At 36.5% G+C, this 21,713-nt stretch overlaps 1 protein-coding gene across 2 annotated transcripts in view; it reads right to left on the minus strand.

Moving 5' to 3' along the window:
- Nucleotides 1–21,713, minus strand: part of Lingo2 (leucine rich repeat and Ig domain containing 2) — a 486,815-nt gene that overhangs the window by 145,908 nt on the left and 319,194 nt on the right. The window lies entirely within an intron of this gene.

Raw genomic sequence — 21,713 nt, forward strand, 5'->3', positions numbered from 1 at the left:
TGTAGGGAAATGAATCTGGGTCCTCTGAAAGCAGGAAATGTGTCTAAGTACTAAGCTAACTCTGTAGCTACAGATTTAAATCATGGTGTCCCAAATATTAGGAGTCTCTATCATAGAAAACACAATTTTTTTTTAATGAAAGGCCGGTGAATATCCCTTTTTAATAACATTCCCTGATGGGTTTTCTCTATCATTTTTAAAACCAAATATGTGATATTGTATTTTGTTCTGTGATTTGGCTACATGACTTACAATAAATGTTCATTTCTGTGATGAGTCAAAACTATTGATAACAATATTTTGTGAATTTGGCAACCACACAATCTGAAACTTAAAATAACTCCAACTCAATGCTATCTTCTAGAGTATTTGGAGACATTCAGTCAGAGAAATATCTAAAATTGATGACTGTAAGAGGAAGAGGACCTCCGTCCTACAAAGTGACCACTGAGACTTGAGGAAACACTTTGAATGTCAAGAGCTGTTCATGGGGGTCACTGATACCTTACAGTGATGCCTGTAAAGGCAGACATGTCTGCTCCTTCATTACCAAGCCTGAGTGAAGGGTTCCCAAATGTGAATGAGATGTTGGAAATGGTTGAACTAAAACTCCTCATCAACTGAAACCCACTACGGGCAGCCTGGAGTGCTTAAAGAAATGTCCCCCCAATTAATGACTTGTGGCTTTTCTGACTTAGCAGACTTAGCACATACACTAAGCAACCATAGCCAAATGAGCATTAGTCTTAAATGTGAGACAGCAGAGCATGGAAAACTCATGTGACAGGATCTTGCTCTCCTCTATGGAAAGGATCTCCTGACCTTTGCTATATTCTATTTTTCCTGGGACAATTAAAGGCAAATAACAGGACACAGACATGAACTTAACCAGCCCTTGAAGTTTAAATAGCACTTTAGAGCAGCGGTTCTCAACCTGTGGGTTTCGACCCCTTTGAGGGTGGTATTTCAGATATTTACATTACAATTTGTAACAGTAGCAAAATTACAGTTATGAAGCAGTGGTGGTAAGGTTTTATGGTTGGGCGTCACTACAACATGAAGAACTATATTAAAGGGTCACAGCATGAGGAATGTTGAGAGCCACTGTTGTAGAAATTTACAAACCCATCAATTCTCAGAGGAGGGAATGAACATGAAGCTCAGGTGTGCCTGATTCTGTCTATAAAGCTGCCAATGAGTCTTCCATTCCTTTTCACTTTGCCAATCTAGAAGAGGAGGCTAGTGTTCATTCCCCTGAATCTAGACTTCTTCTCACTTGTTTGCAGTGTTCTGTATTTATATATGAAGGATGGTATAAATGACATTCTGGGATGTTAGACTTCAGTTCTCAGAGGGATTACAGCATTCCCAGTCAGGCTTGGGAAATATGTAGTGATCCCATAACATACCACTGTAGTATAAGTAAAGTTTCCTGGAAAGATAGAAGGCACTACAGCCCTGTACAAGATGCCATTGCTAATACCATATGAAGTAGTTTTGAGCCATTACCACCCTTTCTATATAAATACAGAACACTGCTGTTTTAAGCCCTGTAATTTTGGAGAGCTTTGTTAAATAACAAATTGTAATTGATAAAGAATTCCTTAACCCAGATTATTTCTACTGTATGGTACTGGCTTCCCTACCACCTTAGGGTGGACACATTTGGCAATTATGTAATTGTATATCAATGGGAAAGCACAATTCAAAGGATTCTTCTTATTAATTTTTAAAAAGTGCACAGATCACTTAACTCTGCAAAGAAAGCATGGTTTTTAATCTTTATCTTATAGGTAAAGAAAGTGAGGGCCAGAGATGTGACATAGATGGTAGCTGGAAAATTGTAAGTCTAGAATCAAAATTGTGTGGCCAGTTTCCTGTATTTCATTTCTAAGCTGCTCTGCCTGGAATTTCTTGTCACTGACATTCAAATATCACAAATGGATGTATAGCTCAGTGGTGGAGTATTTGACTGCAAATATGCACAATAGCTGTGAGAAATATTTAATTTTTATAAACCAACATTGCATTGCTTTCTCTGCAAGGCTAGGCTGTATACCACTCCAAGAACTGTCCTCAGAGAGTAGATGTGGATAGTATATTAAATTTCATCTTTCATGTGCTGTGAATGTGAGCTTGGGAACAGAACTTGTGTGGGATCAGCTGAGGCATGTAAATAGAGAATGTCTATTTTGGCATGTGAGGTAATGGATGCTCACTGTTTGGAGCACATCCTGGGCTCTTCACCACCTAGATATGGATATGGAAGTAAAATGGCCATTTCATAGTTGATGTCACATTTGATATGATTTTTTTTCAACTCATTGCAGTGTGATGCCAATTTATATACAATTGTGTAGCCTTTGGTTCACAAAGGGTCTGTAAATATCAAATCTCTACTTCTACAATATCCATATGTAGAATCCATTGCTTAGAAGATAGGAAAATAATCCAGGATGATCTGGTTTTATGTCAGAGAAATTTAATAGTGTCACAGAAAGGTAGATGGAATGCTACCGACAGAGATCATCAAGTGATTTCCCCTTTGGAGAAAGGAGAGAGTATGGGTGTGACTTATCTAGGGAACCATATAGTAATTGGCAAAGTAGGGGCTAGATTATTCATCTTTTTATTCTTCAGTCAGGGCTCATTCTAACAAAAACTGAAACTATTTTTTGGGGGGAGAACATAACCAGAAATAGCACTGATTAGTACTGATGATTAGCAGGCACATGTTATAATGTCAAAATAGATACGGGTAAGTCAAACTTCTGGGTCTTTCTTTGTATATGAGAGATACATATAAACAAGAGACAGATATTAGTCCCATCTAACTTCCTCTGTTTTACTTAGAGTCTTACTCACTTTAATCCCTGGTTCTAAGTCCATACAGGACCTAAAGTATAAATATGTATGAAGTCCTAGCCAAGGTTAAATGAGGGTGATTAAGTGACATATTATCATCCAAGCCTCCCTTTGCCTTAAACAACCCTGGATGGCAGAATGTCCTTTGTTGTCCATGATTAGCATACAAGTGAGTATTCTTCCCTGCCACATTCATAACATTAGCCATACTCATCATCCCAACAAAGACCCACAAGTAGCTGCTTAGCACCCTGGTTGTACCACCATAGGATCATCTTAGACAGTCATACAGATGCAGTGAATCCTCAGAACAGGCTAGATCCTACTTAGCTGAGTGGATTGAAGAGCACTGGTTTGACTCTTTCGAGATCTGTCATCCTTAAAGGTAGCTGTGACTTATGACTTATCAATTAAAAAGGAAAAACTAAGCCTGGAAAGTAGACACACACACACACACACACACACACACACACACACACACACACACACATATATATATATATATATATATTTGATAGTCCAATTCTATATATGGATGTTTCTATTCATCAAGCTGGAGGAAATTAGTCCTTTGATATTCTGGGTGTTGGGAAAAAAGAGCCTATTGAAAGTACGTTTTTATATTAATATTATTTTCAATTTTTAAAAACCCTTTCATACCAGAGTTGGAAAATAAACAGAAATGCACAAAGGAGAGGCATACCCTCTCTTTTTTTAGATGAATGAACAGTGACTCCTTGCATACTGGCAGTGACCTAAGTATAATAATGTACATTGCAGTAGGCTTCTATTTCAGTTGTCTTTCCCCCATAAAATGCCAGGAACCATGGAGTGACCTCTCCAGACTATTTCAGATGTTTTAAGGGTCTCATGAATATATTTATTGATCTTTAGGTAAACTCTAAAGGATTTTGTCAGATCTGACATCAATTCTCATGTGCAATGGAGGATTTTTCTAGATTTAAAGTTGGGCTTCAATTCTAACCAGTAGTTTGAACTCTGGACCCTCTAAAATAGATCTTAAGACACCTCATCAGCTTTCTGACACTCGCTGTTACTTTCTGGTTCAACTGTATTTGTTCTTCTATGACTGTATTACTTTGGATTCAAAGAGGTTATCCACTGATCAGTCTGGTATCCACTCTCCTAGGTATGAGATGTTGGGTGTTGAAATGTTCACGTGGAGAAGGCTGTTTGGAGGTAGATCCAAAGTTACTAAACATTAAATTTGTTTTCTTGCATATCTACATTTTATGACCCACTTACCATATGGATACTGACAATGTTTTACTTTTGGTTAGAAATAGCTATAAAAATTAAGATATTGTTCCTACCTAAGGAATTTATAATGCAGCTGGAGAGGCAGGTTATATACATGTACAGGCATGAGTGATGGCATCAGAAATCATATCATAGATGCCGTTAATGTAATGTTATTTAGAATTATGTATGGAAGGTAGAGGATAGGAAAATTATCTTCAGGTCAGGTATAGCAGCATTTGGGACAATATAACAAAGCAAGGTACTGTTCCTATTAGAAGATTTTATTGAACAAATGTGACTAAATCACAGACTGAAATACATGTTTATCTGGGCCTCCTGTGACAGGATGCCATATCTATATCCATTTTTTGTTATCTTCCTACAACGACAGTTTCTGCAACAGCCTAATAGGGGTAGTTGCAGTGACCACCCATGCACACACTTTGCCATCATTGCCTTTGCTGTTGTTTCCTCCTTAACATAGTATGGTCAAGGTGCCTGTCCTTATGTCTTCATAATAACAATGACAGAAAGAATAATTTCTCCCACTGGAAAGGAAATATAAATGTAACTACTTCCAAGGATTGAAGACTAAATATTCTAGTAAGTAAATTTTATAAACTCATGGACATAGAACTTTGCCCATGTTATGTTCTGTGGTATCTGTTTCCAATGGTCCTGGAAGTTTTTTCACTTTATTATAATGACTATTAAAATATACATCTAAACTCTTAAATCACCATAAATATATAAATTGAGTTGCAACTAATTCTAAAACAATTAGAGGATAAAATGGAATGGCATAATTTTCCGAGTTAAGACATACAAGTTATGGGGTTGGAGAAATGGGGCTCACATGGATTTATGTGGTTCTCCCTCATGTGATTATACCTTCCCACTAAGACATCACTTGCAGAATTGTTGCAAAGTAAGGGGGCAGATGCTGAGAGCTATGGATATTGGAATTATAACATGTCCAATATTTCACCAGACATTTTTCTTACTTTTGATTTGTTCTGCAGATTTTCCTGTGGTTGCATAGGTTTGATGGTAAAAGAATTAGATAGAACATAATAGAAACAATTAAGTAACTACTCTATAAATTTTTAACTCCTGCTTATAAGAACACCATTTTTAAAAAATTAAATTCATATGCAAGAAAACCACTGCTGCTTTTGGTTTACCTATTTGATGTGATGGGGACTTGGCTTAGTCTGCCATTTCACGAAATAGAATGTACTGTGTCATTAAGGTCTCAGATCATTTTATGGCTTCCCTTAGGACAGTATACTTTCAAGGGAAAAACAAAGCTGGCCTTGACCCATTAACTTTCAGTTGGCACTTATGCAAATAGCAGCAGCCACTGTGTCCTAAACTGAAACATCACATCAGTGTGAGCAGATACCCTGTCCATCAAATTGTAATCACCACATTCATGAGGGAAACTAAGTGAACTGTGGGGAAGGCTTTCATCCCAAACATTTTCTTTAAATATAAATATACCAAGAGTAAGCACCTTAAATGTCACAAAAATACAGAGGAAGGCAGATATAACCTCATTATATCAGGACATAATGCAGCTGACATTTCTTAAAAGAAAGATTATTTGAACAAAATTGCTCAAGAAAGCTAAGATTGTCCTATTCACAAGTAACCTTTGAAGAGATTAAGATCAAAAGCAAAATAAAGGATACAAAAGATTAAGATTTATTTCTGGAGTACTATTTGGGAAGTACCTATAGATTAATAACACACTATTTATTCTGCAATGACTATCAATTGCTTCTTTAACCTCTTGATGGATCTACTACAGAAGTTTAATATAAGAAATAGAAAATAACTGAATCGTGTCTATATTCAATGGCTGTTTTATAGTCATAATTATGTTTAAGATCCTATTAGATATTCACATAGAGCTGTCAATCAAGAGTGACATTTAAACTCTGGGAGAACACCCAGGGTAGCTGTTTTAAATGCAAAACAGCAACATTAGTCAGTATTTAGGATTAAACATTTAATGTTAAATATTCTTTTCAGGCAAACTTAGATGTTAGTGAATTATTGAAGTATATATTATTGTAGATCAGTGAACTGAAATATATGTTAGTATTTCATCCTTAGATCACTATAATTCATTTTAATAATTAATCAATTAATTAATTAATTTCCCCCCTGCCTCCTCTCCTCCCAGTCCTTCTCCCCAACTGCCCCCTTCCCCCCACATCCACTCCTCCTTTCTCTCCAGAAAAGTGCAGTCCTGCCATATTTATCAGCTAGCCATGGCAAAGCAAGTTGCCTTACAACTAGGCACCTCCTCTGCTATTATGGCTGGATAAGGCAGTCTAGTAGGAGGAAAGAGTCCCAAAAGCAGGTAACAGAGCCAAAGACAGCTCCTGTTCCCTCTGCTAGAAGCCCCACAAGAAGACCAAGCTATACAATTATATCATACACATATGAGGAGGGCCTAGGTCAGTCCCATTCAATTTCTCTAGTTGGCTGTTCAGGCTCTGTGAGCCCCTATGCGCCCAAATTAGTTGATTATGTGGGTTTTCTGGTGGTATCCTTGGCCCCTCTGACTCCCATAATCCTTCTCCCTCTTCCACAGGATTCCCCATGACACACCTAGTGGTTGGCAGTGGGTCTCTGCATTTGTTTCCATCAATTGCTGGGTGAAGCCTCTCTGATGGCAACTCAGCTAGGTAACAATCTATGAATATAGCAGAATATCATTAGGAAACATTTCATTGACTTATTTTTCTTTTTTGCCAGTCATGTTTGTTTCTATCCTAGGCTGCTGGGCTGTCCATCCTCTGGGTCCTGGGGCTCCAGGTTATGTTAGGAGTGGGCTCCCTCTCATGGATCTCAAGCTGGACCAGTCATTGATTGACCACTCCCATAATTTCTGCAGCAACCTTTGTCCCAGAATATCTTGTGAACAGAGCAAATTATAGGTCAGAGGTTATGTAGGTGTATTTTGTTTGAGTCACTATTTAAATTGTGTTTGTTTCTTGGAGATTTCTTAAAATCTCTTCAAATACTTCATAAATTTTTGTTTTAAATGCTACCTGGGGTTTATTAATGTTTTAATTTATATTGTCAATTCAAAGCCATCATTTTTGCCCCATATTTCACGTATCTTCTTGGATTCCTCTAACATTTTCCAATGTTTAATGCCACAGATACAAAAAAGAATTCTCATTAATAAGTATCTTCACCATCTATTCCAGTCTTCCAAATCTGAAAACACAAGCTTCTTCTCAGATCACATTTCTTTCTTGTTGATTGCTTTCCCTTCTTTAAGTCCTTTCCTTCTCTTTCTTGTCTATTTCATATCTGATGATTCATTACCTGTCCTGTCATTCCATGGTATCAACCACAATCACTGTAGTAAGAACACTTCCAGCTCTCTGTATTTTTCCTTTGTCCTTCCCCAAATTCAAGTATTTAAAACATAATTACCAACCATGATCATCACTTTTAAGTGAGAGAAATAAATTAATATAAATGTGGTTGTAGGGGTTGGAAAGATAGCTCAGCTCTTAAAGAGCCCTGGCTGATCTTCCAGAAAACCAAGATTCAATTGCCAGAATCCATATGGCAGCTCACAACCACCTGCCATTCTAGTACCAGAGTACCTTCTACCCCTTTGTGGGCATTGAGGACATGTATGTGGTGCATACACACACACACACACACACACACACACACACACACACACACACACACACAAAGAAAACATTCACACACATAAAAATGCAGAAGTTAATATTAGGGTTTCAGTTTTCTTATATACAGTTTATTACAAATATCCCATCACTTCTCTTAGTATAATGAATAATGAAGAAATAATAATACACAATAAACATAAGTTGATTAGTTTACATTTCACAGTGTAAAACAAAAAGGTAGCTGCAATTTTAGATAATACAATAATCACTAAGCAAGAAAGCCACCTGGAAGGGGAATTGGATGAGGACTATGTTATGATACAAAGATAGTAGATTCTAGATATCCCTACACTCTGTTAAATGTGAGCATATTTCAGGATGTGAAAACCAAATGCATTCTGGTTCTAACTACAGTACTTTACATGAGCTTTGTTCCAAGAAGTCTTCCACCAGAGAGCAGTTGTGAAAGGTGATGGTCTAATAGCAGCATCAGATCAGAGAGAATGTCACATGTTCACAATTATCGGTCATATTGACTTGAACTCTGAATATGAGTGCGAGGACATGAGATCAGAAACTTTGCAATGTTTAAGACTTAAAAGTGTTAGATGAATGTGCTTATCTAGATATTATAGGTAACACTCAAGTTGTTCACATTTATGTTAAAAAAGTTAAATATGTGTATTAGGTTTCTCCAGAGAAACCAATTCAATTAGAAACACATGCAAATATATCCCCACACATAAAATGATAAATATACCATTTATAAAGCATAATTTTGAAATAAGGAAATGGCTAAGGCAAGGTGGATAGGTTTCAAGATGTGCTCTCAAGAAGTTGGAGACTCATGTCAGCTGAGAGTTCACTTCAACTATAACCAGGAGTAATGATGGTTTGACTTCCAATCCAAGTGAGATGTCCTTCTGTATGCTGTGAATATGTGTTGCCTTTATTGGTTAATAAATAAAGCTCATTTGGCCAGTGGCTAAGCAGTATAGATTCCAGGTAGAATATCCAAAGATACAGAGAAAAAGAAGGGAGAGTTAGGGAGTTGACCTATAGCCACAGGGGAAGTAAGAGGTGAGTTAATAAGCTGTGAACCTTGTGGTAAAATATGGAATAATAGAAATGGGTTGATTTAATTGTGAGAACTAGTCAATAATATGGCTGAGCCATTGGCCAATTATAATTATTAAGCCTTAGAGTGATTATTTGGGAACTGGCAGGTGGGACGAGAAACCTCAGCCTCAGTTAAGAGCTAGCTCCTACTGTGTCCATATATGGAGTTCTGGGATCACAGGCCGATGTCTCCATACTCAGCTTTTATAAAAATCATTTAATAGAGAAGGCCAGTATATGCTTACTATAAGAATATTTTTCTAAAGTCTTGTTGGATCGTAGAATAAACAGCAAGTTAGATGAAGAGAAAACAGATAGAGATAAACCTTGACAAACTGAGGTTGTCTTCCTTCAAATATATTCTGGTACACCTTAGTTTTGCAAGCATAGGGTGAAAGTTTCAGGAGAATTTGTAGAAATTTGTAGAATTTGGAATATTAGTCAAGAGTAGCATGTTAAAGTCAGTGTTTTAGGTTTTTTGTTTGTTTTGATTTTGCTTATTTCTTGAATCATAAGCTTTTAAGAGGTTGAATAGTCATTATTAGCAACTGTCAAATTATTTTCTACTAAATGTTTCATTAATGTTACTGATTTTACCCATATAAAGTACTGGAAGGTAGATATCATACCAGCTTTATAGATGAAGAAAACTGAACATTGGAGTAATTAATACATTTGCTTTAAATCATTTTAAAACAGAATAAAAGTATGCAGTAGTCACATTTTTTTTATATCTTCTACATCTGACTCAAAACTGATCTGTGCTGTTTCCCCCCAAAAGATTAAAGATCAACCAGTGTTCAACTCTGAATACCTCCCTGGTCCCTACTGGTTTTTTCTTTCCCTTTACTTCAGTAGCATCTGCAGTAATTAGAATGCCTTTTCCATAGGAAGAGACATAGTTGAAGACTATAGTGTGCTTCATATGCATGTATGTAGGCCATGTGGAAACAAAGATGCTTTTCCAGACAACGAGTCAATGACAAAGCTGAGGATTGAAATTTTAATTCTGCCCTTCTCATCAAATACAGAATTGATGCATCTTTCTTCATGAGACAATTTTTCATATTTGAATCCGAGATAAGTGATGCAGTGAGATAATGTAATTTCCTTCCACTGCCTGCAGCCTTTGATTAAAGAATTATGGTTTTGCTTTGAAAAGCCAGCATTTTTTCAGTGACACATTAAAATAATCATGAACTGCATTCCACTTCCTTTTGTAGTAGTTCTCATGTCCTTGAGTCTCTTTTAAGAGCATCATATAAAAGCTTAATTATGCTAATATTAACAAGCATATAAATGCACACCATAGTAACCAGCCCTAAACAATTTTAATAAACTCTTGTATATTCATTGAACAAAGTAATATGTAACAAGTCTGCACAAGATTGAAATTCCACAATGAAATACCTTTCCCTAATTTCAAAAACAGGCGACAAAACCGAGGAGAAAAGTATGAACTCCATCTCCACAATGTAAGGACTGTTATCTGTCTAAGAAAAAAGACAGGCTATTTTTCTCTAAATGGTCAATTTCACCAGAAGTTTGTCCTTTCACTATCAGTGATCCTCTAAAGGGCCTGGCTTCTGGGAGGGAGGGATCTATCCAGCCATGCCTGAAGATATTTTTCAGGTTAGTTAAATATCAAAAAAACTTACAGAAGCCCAGCTGAGTATGCCATTATCTGCTACTGCAGAGGGAGCCTCAGTCATGCGACTCAGCAATGCAGGGTCTGGACTTCAGCAATGACTCCACTGCTGTCTCAGTTATTACTAAAAAGAAATCACCAGAAACAGGACTTTGGCCATTGGCAATTTGCCCTTAGCCAAAGAAACCTTACAATCCAACAGCTTTACAGAGCTAGCTATAACTTAGCATATAAACCATGTTTATAAAACATATACCTATGGTAGATAGAAATGCGAGCAGAACAACATAGCAGCTTTTTCCTATTATCCAATTCTGACACCAGCCTAGTCTACTTGGGCCACAGATATGGGTAGCAAAGCTGGTAAGAGCAATGTAGAGTGATAATTAGAAAAGTCAGAAAGAGGAGCACTTCTACAGTTCCCAACAGAAAAGCTTCAATTCTTTCCTTGGCTATTATTAAATTTATATCTTACTACTATGAGATTTAATTGAAAATGTAAAACATGTTGTCAAAATGCTTTATAGAAATTATAATAAGCTTTAATATGATGTGCTTGTTGAAAATCAAGAAATGTATCTCTAGATAATGAAGATATAGGAACAGATAATCAAAAATTACAAGAATAAGCATAGATTGGTTTTAAAGAAAAACGAAGCATAATTAAGGGTACGTTTGGTCACCCAAAAGAACCACTGAGTTCATCTTCAATTTTTAAAACATTTAGTTCTGTGACTAGTAAGTAAAAATACTTATGAGTGTCATAGATTTAGGCACATGGTAATTAACATTGTTTGGCTACATGTTATTTATATGTTATTAATATGTGCCTAAATCATTGTTTGGCTAAACAATGTTCTATGTCAATTTTTGTAGTCCATAATATATTTAATGTAAATCTTTACTTAAGAATATACTATTTAATATATTCAACAATACAAAATTAAAATTCACACTAGAAATATATATTATCCTGTCTCTGAATCAGTAATGTTGAAATTATCATCCTTTTGCCTATCCTGAAGTATAAAACCTTTATTTATTTAAAATAGATGAGAAAAAGAAGTTCTTTTTAAGTGATTAAAGAATGGTTAGTAGCTATTTATTTCTGAGATTTAACATTATTTTTAGGGGAATAAAACCATATTTAAATCACAAGAGATAACATCTCTAACTTCTCGTGCATGAAGGTTTTGGCTGACCAGCAGAAATAACTGTAAATCTTGTTACTAATAATTAAGAAATATGGTTGATAATTCTAATAAGTTATACATACTCCCTATTTTCATTTCCAGAAATTCCTTTACTCTCAACTCTCTATTTCTCTCTGTTTGCTAAGAGAAGTCCCCCCCAACTTTTTTTTTTTTGGCCCTTGCATACGTTTTCCTTAGAATGAATGAGTGTACTGAGCATGTGAGTTATTAATTGATTACACTAGTAATTTTCTCATGATAAATCGATACCTTTATATCTTTATTTATGTGGAGTTTTCTTGTTGGAAATGTTATTCTTACAGATGTCATTGTGATCAATTCCAGTTGTTTTGGCGAAGCCCCCAAATTTCAGGAAGTGCAAGGCATTCACAAGACTATCTGAATCCTTCCAAGTGACAAGTCAGTGTCAGTCAGGGATCATTCACATCTATGAGAACAATGAATTAGAGTCTCTTTTGGATCCTTCAGCTTTGAACTTTAATAGACTATTTAAAGCAATCCAAATTTGCTGCATTCATTGAGTAGTCTGTTCCAGAAACTCAGAGACTATGTAAGACTATGTTCATAAAATTAACCTTAGATCAGGGGATAGAGCCAGCGACTAGTTGATAAGAATTAGTTATAGAGAGTACAGAGGACCCAGGACTATGGATAGAGAGATGAGCAGAAAGGAATAGGGAAGATTCAGAGATTCACAGGCCTTTTTGCTTTGGGATGGATAGAGAGACTCTCTTGTTTGTCTCTGGGCAAAAAGGAAGGTCAGCTGATTGTTTTGATTTCTCTGATCTAGTAGATTTTTGTCCCAACTTCTGACTCCTGAGTCTTTACTGAAAACAGAACAACTTAGATAAAAATAACAGTCCTACACAAGTTAAAAAAAAAAAAAAAAAGGCAAATCAAAATCAGGAAATGAAACCTGGATTGTAACTACTGCAGCTAGCCTAACACTTTAAATTGAAAAAGAAGAATTGTTACTTTGGATTTGCAAGAATGTTTCACATCTTGAAATTGATAATCCTCTTTACATTAACACCTCATAAGATCACATCTTTGCAAGCAGCAGAAGATTCGAGCAACAGTGTAGGATGTAAAGAGCACAGAAATGAGCTAGGAGGCCTGAACTGGTTATAAAATACTTAAGCTACTGAATCAAATTGCACAGCATTTTCAGTACAGGTTGTCTAATGACTAAAAGAATTTTCAGTTATTTAATGTATGAAAATAAATATCAATGGGAAAGAGAAGTTCCTTGGCATACAAGGGAAGCATCTAGATAGAAATCCTGGTGATGATAATGAACAAATAACTTTTGGAGACAAGATCTAATATATTTTTCTAATTCTAAGAACGGCTATTCCATTACTTATATTGCTTATGAGAAGGAATCTAGGCAGGAGAGATATCTCAGTAGGCAAAAAACCCAAAACAAAACAAAAACAAACAAACAAAAAACCCCAAAACCAAACCAAACAAAAAAACTTGCTGAAGTTTGGATAACCATATCTATGTAAAAAGTGCCCATCCTTTTGTGTCTGGAGGTGACAGGAGGAATCATGGAGGTAAATGAACTTCCAGCCTAGGTGAATCTGTGAGCTCCAGGTTCAATAAAAGACCTTTCCTTTATCAAAGGAAAATGAGGGGAGTGACTGAGGGAAGACACTCAATGTTGACTTTATGCTTCCCCATGCATGCAAACATATGTATATGTGTGTTGGCTTGTATATACTACACACACACACACACACACACACACACACACACACACACACACACACACACAACTAATTTGTATCCAAAGAAATATTTCAATGCAAGTCAAAAAAAACCTAAGTGAAATAAGCAGTCATTCTTGTACCTCTTGAATCCTATTAGATTTTAAAATGTTTAAACTTTTTTTGTAGCACATATACAACTTAGAAAGCACAGGCCTTTTCAGGCTCACCTAATTCTTCTGTAAGAAAGAGTTGAAGAGATATACTGGATGGTGAGTAAAAGATGTGGGGTGATGCTGGTCAATTAGAAAGATACAGATATAGCTAGCTTATATTTCCCTAAATATCAATTAGTCTGTGAAGAACTTTGTTGACTGCACCAAAAGGTGTGTTGTTATGGAAATGAGGATGCCTGCCATTTTCTTGAGCTTGGGCAGGAAGGGCATATATCATTTTGATGAAAAAAATTTTTCTTGGACTTTCCAGATATCAATTTATTTTATCTGTTACAGTGTCTCTCAACTTTGGCTACAAACAGCAATTCCAGGAAGATGGTTAAAGATAAGAATTCTCAAGAACTACAGCAACCTGCTAAGTCAGTCAATATCTACCCTGGAAGAACAAGCGGTTTTAATGTGCTACTGACAATTTTTAAGGTTCTAGATCTGTTGATCTTAGCAGCATACTTTTCTTCTGGAGGTTTTGGTTAATTCATTTGCCAAGGAATGTGCCAAAAGGTGACTCACTCTATGTTTAGTGCTAAGAGCTTTAGGCTGAGGACATGGCAAACCTAACAGCTGTATCAAAATGAGATCCCTCTGTGATTCCCTATGTTTTCTTTCATGCCCTATGTATCCTCCGTGCTTCCCATCTTTTGCTACATACTCTCTTTGTCTTCTTGTATATTTATGTACATACACACATGCACATGTGCACATACATACACATTTCACATTCAAAGATGCACATGCACATGAACTCTGTATTAGAAAGAATAGTTGTTATTTATCTTTCTGACTTTGGATAACATCTCCTGGAACTGTAATAGTTTCCTTCTGCCTTTCGTTTTTATTTTTATTTCTTACAGATTTACAAGAGTCCATTGTGTATATGTGTCATCTTTTCATTTCCAAATGACTTCATAAGCATCCACAGAAATTCTTGTACTTTTATGTTTCTTGCTGCTCTATTCACTACAATAAGGAACTGTAACCATCCAAATAAATGAGTAATGGAAGTGGCTTGTATGGAATTTTTTAGTATTTTCTTTTTACATTTGTGTGTGTGTGTGTGTGTGTGTGTGTGTGTGTGTGTGTGTGTATGTGAACATGTTCCTGTGGAGTGTAGAGGAAATGTGTGAAAACTGATTCTATTCTTCCATTATGTGGGTCTTAAAGGTTGAACTCAGGTTTCAAGGTTTGATGGTAGCATTATTATTCAGTTATTTCACTCCCTTATATAGACTCTTGATCTCAAGCCCTGTCCTCATCTACCATGAGCCTCATCTACCTGAGGCCTGGCCGGTGCCCTTCTGATGTTACTGCCCACAGATGAACAATAAGCAGCTTCTAGGGTGGAGGGTAGGGGTAGTGCCAGCAGATCAGATACAGCCTCTCACTACATTTCTCAGCAAACTGTGCTTTTAGGATGTGTGAGAGAGAACAGTCCTCTCTACCCTCCACAGTTACCTCTTGGTGGCTGCACTGAATATGTTAGACATGCTCACTCTGGGCCATGGCATGCCAAGTTATCAGTCTTATAAGACCCAAGCAGCACAGCTCATCATAGTAGCCTATGATAGCAATGATACTATCATCGTTGTACAGATGAGAAAACAGAGCCATCGAGAAGGGAGATGGTTTGCCCAGTATCACACAGATGCTGAGAACACCATACAAGGGAAATTGCTTTTTGAAAGGAAATGAAGACAGGTGTATTTGATTTTCAAGAAAGCAATGCCAGTCATAACAAGTGAATATTTTCTGAGATTTCCTTTGTATTTTGTATACTACATTTTAAACACTGCTAGAAATGTAAGATTACAGCCCAAACTAAAAAGACTTTAAACACCAAATTGTTCAGAAGCAGGGGCTGAAATTCTGAAAACAACACCAGTGTCTTCAGAGAAGCCGCTGTAGTAATGTAAAACTCAATACCATCTAGAATCATTTCTCCAAACTTTTATTTCCTGCAAGTTGTTAAAATTTTTACAAAACAGTACCCACCCCAAGGGTTTGTCCTTTCTCCCACTCTCGGCTGCTGAACACCAGTTAGAAAAGAGATAATAAATGCAAATACTAATAGGGAAATTAATAAATTAGGAAAACTGTAAAATTATACTTGTAAAGTAGCTAATAAAATAAACACACTACTAGCTAGCATAATCTAGCAAAGATGGAGAAACTACAAATATTGATTATAGTTGGATGAAGGGAGAAGATCTAGAGATGCCACGGAAATTAAATTTTGAGAACTCAGATGAAGTGATTGATTTTGCTAGGAAGACATGAACTACTGAAATTTACTTAAGACGTGATAAAAATTCTGAACAGGTCAGTAATTATGGGGGGATATTAAGAATATTGTCAAAGAGAAGCCTCTGGAAAGAGTGCCAAACTGAGCTTTTAAATTAAAATTTTTAAACCTTAGAAAAGCCCATAATTTCAATGCTACTTATAGCTTTTCAGTTCTGAGGAAAATGCAAGCCAATCCTTAACTAGTCTAAAATGTGAAAGTAACACTTTTCCAAATCCTGAGAAAGCAAACACTTTAATAAGTATGTTATTTAAGAGTTTCATTTACTGTGGTGAATCAAAGATATCCTTAAGATCTTCAACATTATATAGTGAGATCATTTAACATGGCCAAGTGTGGTTGCTTCTTAGAGAACTAAGGTGTCAATTACTGGGCTCCATCGCTGGAATAAATCACTGAAGAAAAGCTTTATGTACAATAATTTTACTAACAGGATTATATAGTCCATTCTCAGATAATTTTTTTTAATATTCACATATCTACAAGCACATATATATACACATCTGAAGATCAATATAAAATGATAAAAATAAATGTAATTCTAATATTTAATGGAATTTTCTAGAAAATGTGATCAAGATCAACCATCTTTTATTATTGTTCATTGCAATTTTAAGATATGTTGACAGGTATGACTTGTAAACAGTGTTGTGTGATATTTTGATTGAATATGACAAGTTTGCTTTGAATCAGAGAGCAGAGCTGGCTTCTAGCTGACAAAATTTTATCATAGAGGTTTTGGAAAATGGAGGAAAGATAGACAGGAAGTAGTAAGGCAGAGCTTAGAGAGAATGGAGAACTGGAAGAGACAGGAGGTAACTGGTGGCAACATTGCCATTTCTCTGATCTTTCAGGTTCTTAACAAGATATCTGATTCCTGATTTTTTATTGATAGAGAATAATTAGAGAAATGCATAAAATTAGTAATATGAATCTTTAAATACAATGTCTGTAATAGATTTGAATTTGATATGAAAACTCAAAATTACATTTAACAAAATTTGAAAACATCTACAAGTAACATTATATAGACTATGTTGGGTATATTTATGTCTTTAGAAATATATATGCAAATATATATATATATATATATATATTCAATGAAAAAAAGGCCATGCATTTTAAAGAGAGCAAGGAGGATTTATTTGAAGTTTTGGAGGGAGAAAGGGGGTAAGGATCATGTAATTATAATCTCAAAATATAAAATAAATAATTTTTAAAATTTATTAAAGAAGTTTGTGTCCAAATAAATGCTCTGACCTCATCCCCAGCTCTGTAACAGATCATCTGCTGCAGCCTCTGCTCTCTCTGCTCCCATCCCCAAAAGATCATGCAGTGCTTTCTTTCATAGGCTTCCTCACTACCCTATCCCTTCAGCTCAGCCATAAAATCCTGCAGGCATTTATTGGCCATCCTGGCCATGGAAGCAGGTAGGCTCTCTTCATTTTTTCTCTTTTTCTCCAAATCCAAGTCCCCAGTCAGTCTGATCTCCAGCTCTGTAGGAGACTGTCTCCTGTGGCTCTCTCCTCCTGCTCCCATGGGATAATGTAGAGCTTGGTGGCCCACCCTACTCTCCTCCTTCCTGTAGAGCCCCCAGATACCTCCCATTCCTAAGTGCCCTCTCCTAATACCTAGAAACACATTTTACCTATAAACCCCAGAGGCCACACCTGGCAGCATCTCAGAAACACTCTACCAGGCAACCCACAGCTACCACAGTCTCCTAAGAACCAGAGGGCAACAGTAACCAAGGAGCAAAACCTCCATCTAACAAAGACAAGATCAGATACCAGCCCTAGAATTACAAACATTCAAATCCCAGATGTCTAGATACTAGTGTAAAAACATAATCAATAATGGCAAGTACATATGTCGCTACAATCTTACCACAGTGGGCCATGAAATATACAACATAGCAGAAGCACAAGACAGGGACTTCAAGATAACATATATGATGGGAGATGCCATTATGTATATATGTTTCTCATACTGGTTAATAATAAAGCACTGTTGGCCAATAGGAAAGGAGATAGGAGGGACTAGGAGACAAGGAGGAAAGAGGAAGTGGTAAGGAGGGGTCAAGATGGAGAGTCTGGAGAAAGCAGTATGCCGCAGGCTCCCCGGTAAGAGAAATACTAGATCAGCAGAAATGGGTTAATAATTAAGGCAGAGCTAGCCGATAAGAAACAAGTAACCGGGCCAACAGCATTGTATCAAATACAGAGTCTCTGTGTATTATTTGGGGCTGGCGCGGTGGCAGGACAATACCAGGCAGCGGGCGGAAAAACCATACTTGTTACACATATGTGTGTGTGTGTGTGTGTGTGTGTGTGTGTGTTAGATGTTCTTAAAGAGGAGGTGAATAAATCCATTAATGAAATACATTAATGAACACACAACCAACAGTGGAATGAAGAAAACAGTTCAAGAAGTTAAAGCAGTAATAGAATTGATAAAGAAAACTCAAACTGAGGTAAACTGGAAATGAAAAATTCAGAAATTTCAAAAAAAAAAAAAAAACAACTCATGAGCTCACCAACAGAGTGCAAGAGATGGTTAAGAGAATCTCAGGCATGAAGACAAAATAGAAGAAATGGATGCTTTGGTCAAAGGAAATGTTAAATGGAAATATTGGTGGTACTGTATAGGCCAGGGACCTAATACTACTGTTCTGCAAAAGAAAGCATCTCCCATTGGCATTCTGCTATACTAATCGATCAGTGTCTTACTCAACTATCAATAGAGAAACTTCCTTCTGCAGCAGATGGGAACAAATAAGAGACCCACAGCCAGACAATATGCTGAGAGTGAGACCTTGGGACACACAGCTTTAAATGAGTGTCTCCATCAAAACCCTTTCTCCAGACTCAGGGAATTCTGCACAAGAGGAGAGAGTTTAAGAGCCCAGTGGATGGGGAACACCAAAGAATTATGGTCTTCTAGACATAACAAGGCTGGCTTACATATAAAACATGCACAGTACCTGTATGGGTCTGCACCACATGGGGCCCTAGTGCTGTTATAGTTTTGTGAGTGCTTCCTAAATCTCTGACATAAGAAAAGGTTAGTGTGATTGGAAGAATGTAATAAATCAATGGAACCAAAGTATAAATAACAACAGAATGCAACTACAAGCTTTGAACTAGTCGATATCATTTGCTTTGTATCATTGGGACAACAGGAAAGTCTAAGAACAAAGCCAGCTCTGCCTTTCTCTCTGTGTCCTCTTATGGCAAAATAGGGCTTTATTCACCATCCTGTATCTCTAGGCATCACTTGCTACAGTATGAAGTCCCTGTCTTTCCATAATGAAAAAAAGCTTTTGTGTTTTCATGAGTGATAGTGTGGGAGTAAAAGCACAAGACTGAGTTTCTTCTCTTCAGCATTCCCTTCACAAGGGATGTCCAGTGTGCATTCTAACTCCATGTATAAAGATACAAATGCATCTTAATAGTTCCCTAAGATTAGAGCACAGGGAATAACACTTTTGAGATGGAAGAGACATGATTTTTCTTCAATTAAGAGAGTTAAAAGAGAAAACAACACAGTTTGTTTTACTTTTACTAATTTGCTCTATTTTTTTCTCTCCTTTAGAAGAAAGGAAAACACATGTTGCTATCTTGGAGCTATACTGGTTCTATTTCCCCATGTAAATTCCAGCAGAGAACGCCTTTTCTAGGTACTCTTTATTTGTACATTGTTAGTGTACAAATCTCTGAGTACATTCATACATATTACAAGGAAGTTAGAGCAAAGTCTCTAAGCAATGGACACAAAATGGTTTTTAGCTTTGGATAAATAAGTGTATTTCAGTGACATGCTCAATTTACAGCAAGAACACAAGTTTCCTTTCCTAGATCTCCAGAAAATGTAACAACCTTTGCATGACTAGTAGTCCAGGCATAATGGCAAACATGTTTAGTTATGTGAAGTTATGCCAACAAAGGTCTCCTGTGTTCCCATTTAAGGTCGCCAATGTCCAGTGTTTCCTTCTATCCATTGCTACTATCTTCTCTATTCTTTGCACATCAATTGGAATGATCTTCACAAATCTGGAAAAGAGGCCCTCCCCTGGACACATTCTCTGAATGGAAGTTACATGTACAATAATCAGTGATGTTTCTCTATAAATCACACCACCAAAATATAAGAAAAAGCATCAGATCACATGCTAATTTGAGTAACTGTGAATATATAAGGTAAGATCATGCCGAGATTTCAGGAAATGGATTGGCCAGATTATGTATTAATTATGATTAAGTAGTGAGGTCTTTCAGAAGTCCTCAGGCTAGGAAGGATGAATAAGATTGGGGAGTTCTTCTACCCTTCCCACTTTTTGAGACACATAAAGAAGGTACAATCTATTTGGTAAGAATAGTTTCCTCAGTGGATCCTCCTTCAGCTGTTCACTTGCTCTTGATCTCAAAGCTATCAGAGCATCGAGAAAGAGATTTTTTTCTGTTTATTAGCCATGAAGTCTGGTATTTTATTACAGAAGCTTGAATGGGAAAAGACCACTAATTATTCCTGACTATAATAGCATCACAGGAATTATTCCACTACCATAATAAGGATTTCACTGAAGCAAATATCTAAGAAATTCAGGGTACTTTTTCCTTGTTTGCTGGTTCCAAATAGCTTTTACAGTTCCCTCATATATACTTAGCAATTGTGTTTTGACAATGATAATATGCAACATGGCTTTGAGGTGTACAGGACGCAAAATGCGTCTTCTCCATTAGAGACAAATGAGACTCAAAGTAATTGAATATGATAATCATTCAAACAAATGGTTGGTTCATAAAGACATTCAATATATAATTACACCATTAAAGAAGTGGCTGTCCATGAGGCAAAGAGCGCACTGCACATTTTCTATGCTCATTTGTCTCTGAACACTCTCTGAGTCTGCTTCATCCCCAGTTTTGCAAATCAAGGGTAGACTTTACTTTTCCAATTAGAAAATTCTCTCAAATTTCAAGTTGGTCAAAATGTAATAGTGTAGGATTTTCTGTGACACATTAAGGCAGAGAACTGATAATCTGCCTTGAGTTTAGGAAAGTGAAAGCCATAGGGATATAATTTATCAATATTTAGACAATAATAGCCTGAGAAGAGTCACTGCATTAGATGGGTGAGAGCCAATTTAATTTTTTTTTTCTGTAAAGGAGGCTCTGGCTTTGGCTGCTTAGATAAATTGTAACAGTAAGGATCATAGTGCTAATGTATATCTAACTTACTGTCCATTTTCCATGAATCAAACTGTGGATTTTGTGTACATATTATCTTAAATTTTACAACTCAGGTGCCCCTGTTGTTTGTGTTTTGAATGAAAAAAAAAACTAGAGAAATGGGGAGGGAGGCAGACTGCACCCATGCACACTCCAAATCTGAAAAATGGGGGGACAGATTGCACCCATGCAAACCTTGAATCTCAGAAACAAGGAGACAGATTGTACTTTGCAAAACTGGAATCTGAGAAAGGAGGGAAGGGATGGGATACGGCACAGACTACTATGCAAACCTGGAATCTGACAACTGTACCAGTTTACCAACCTAATGGGCTTGTTTCCCTCACATTCTCCAGACACTTAATCAGAAAAGTGGTCTAATGAAGCATTGCAGGTTCCCATCAAAGTCCTCAACAGAAATTTTGAGGAGACCAATTAGAAGTATAAACTGTGAGGAC

This window comes from Phodopus roborovskii, unplaced genomic scaffold (assembly GCF_943737965.1).
Source record: "Phodopus roborovskii unplaced genomic scaffold, PHOROB, whole genome shotgun sequence".
Taxonomy (NCBI): Eukaryota; Metazoa; Chordata; class Mammalia; order Rodentia; family Cricetidae; genus Phodopus; species Phodopus roborovskii.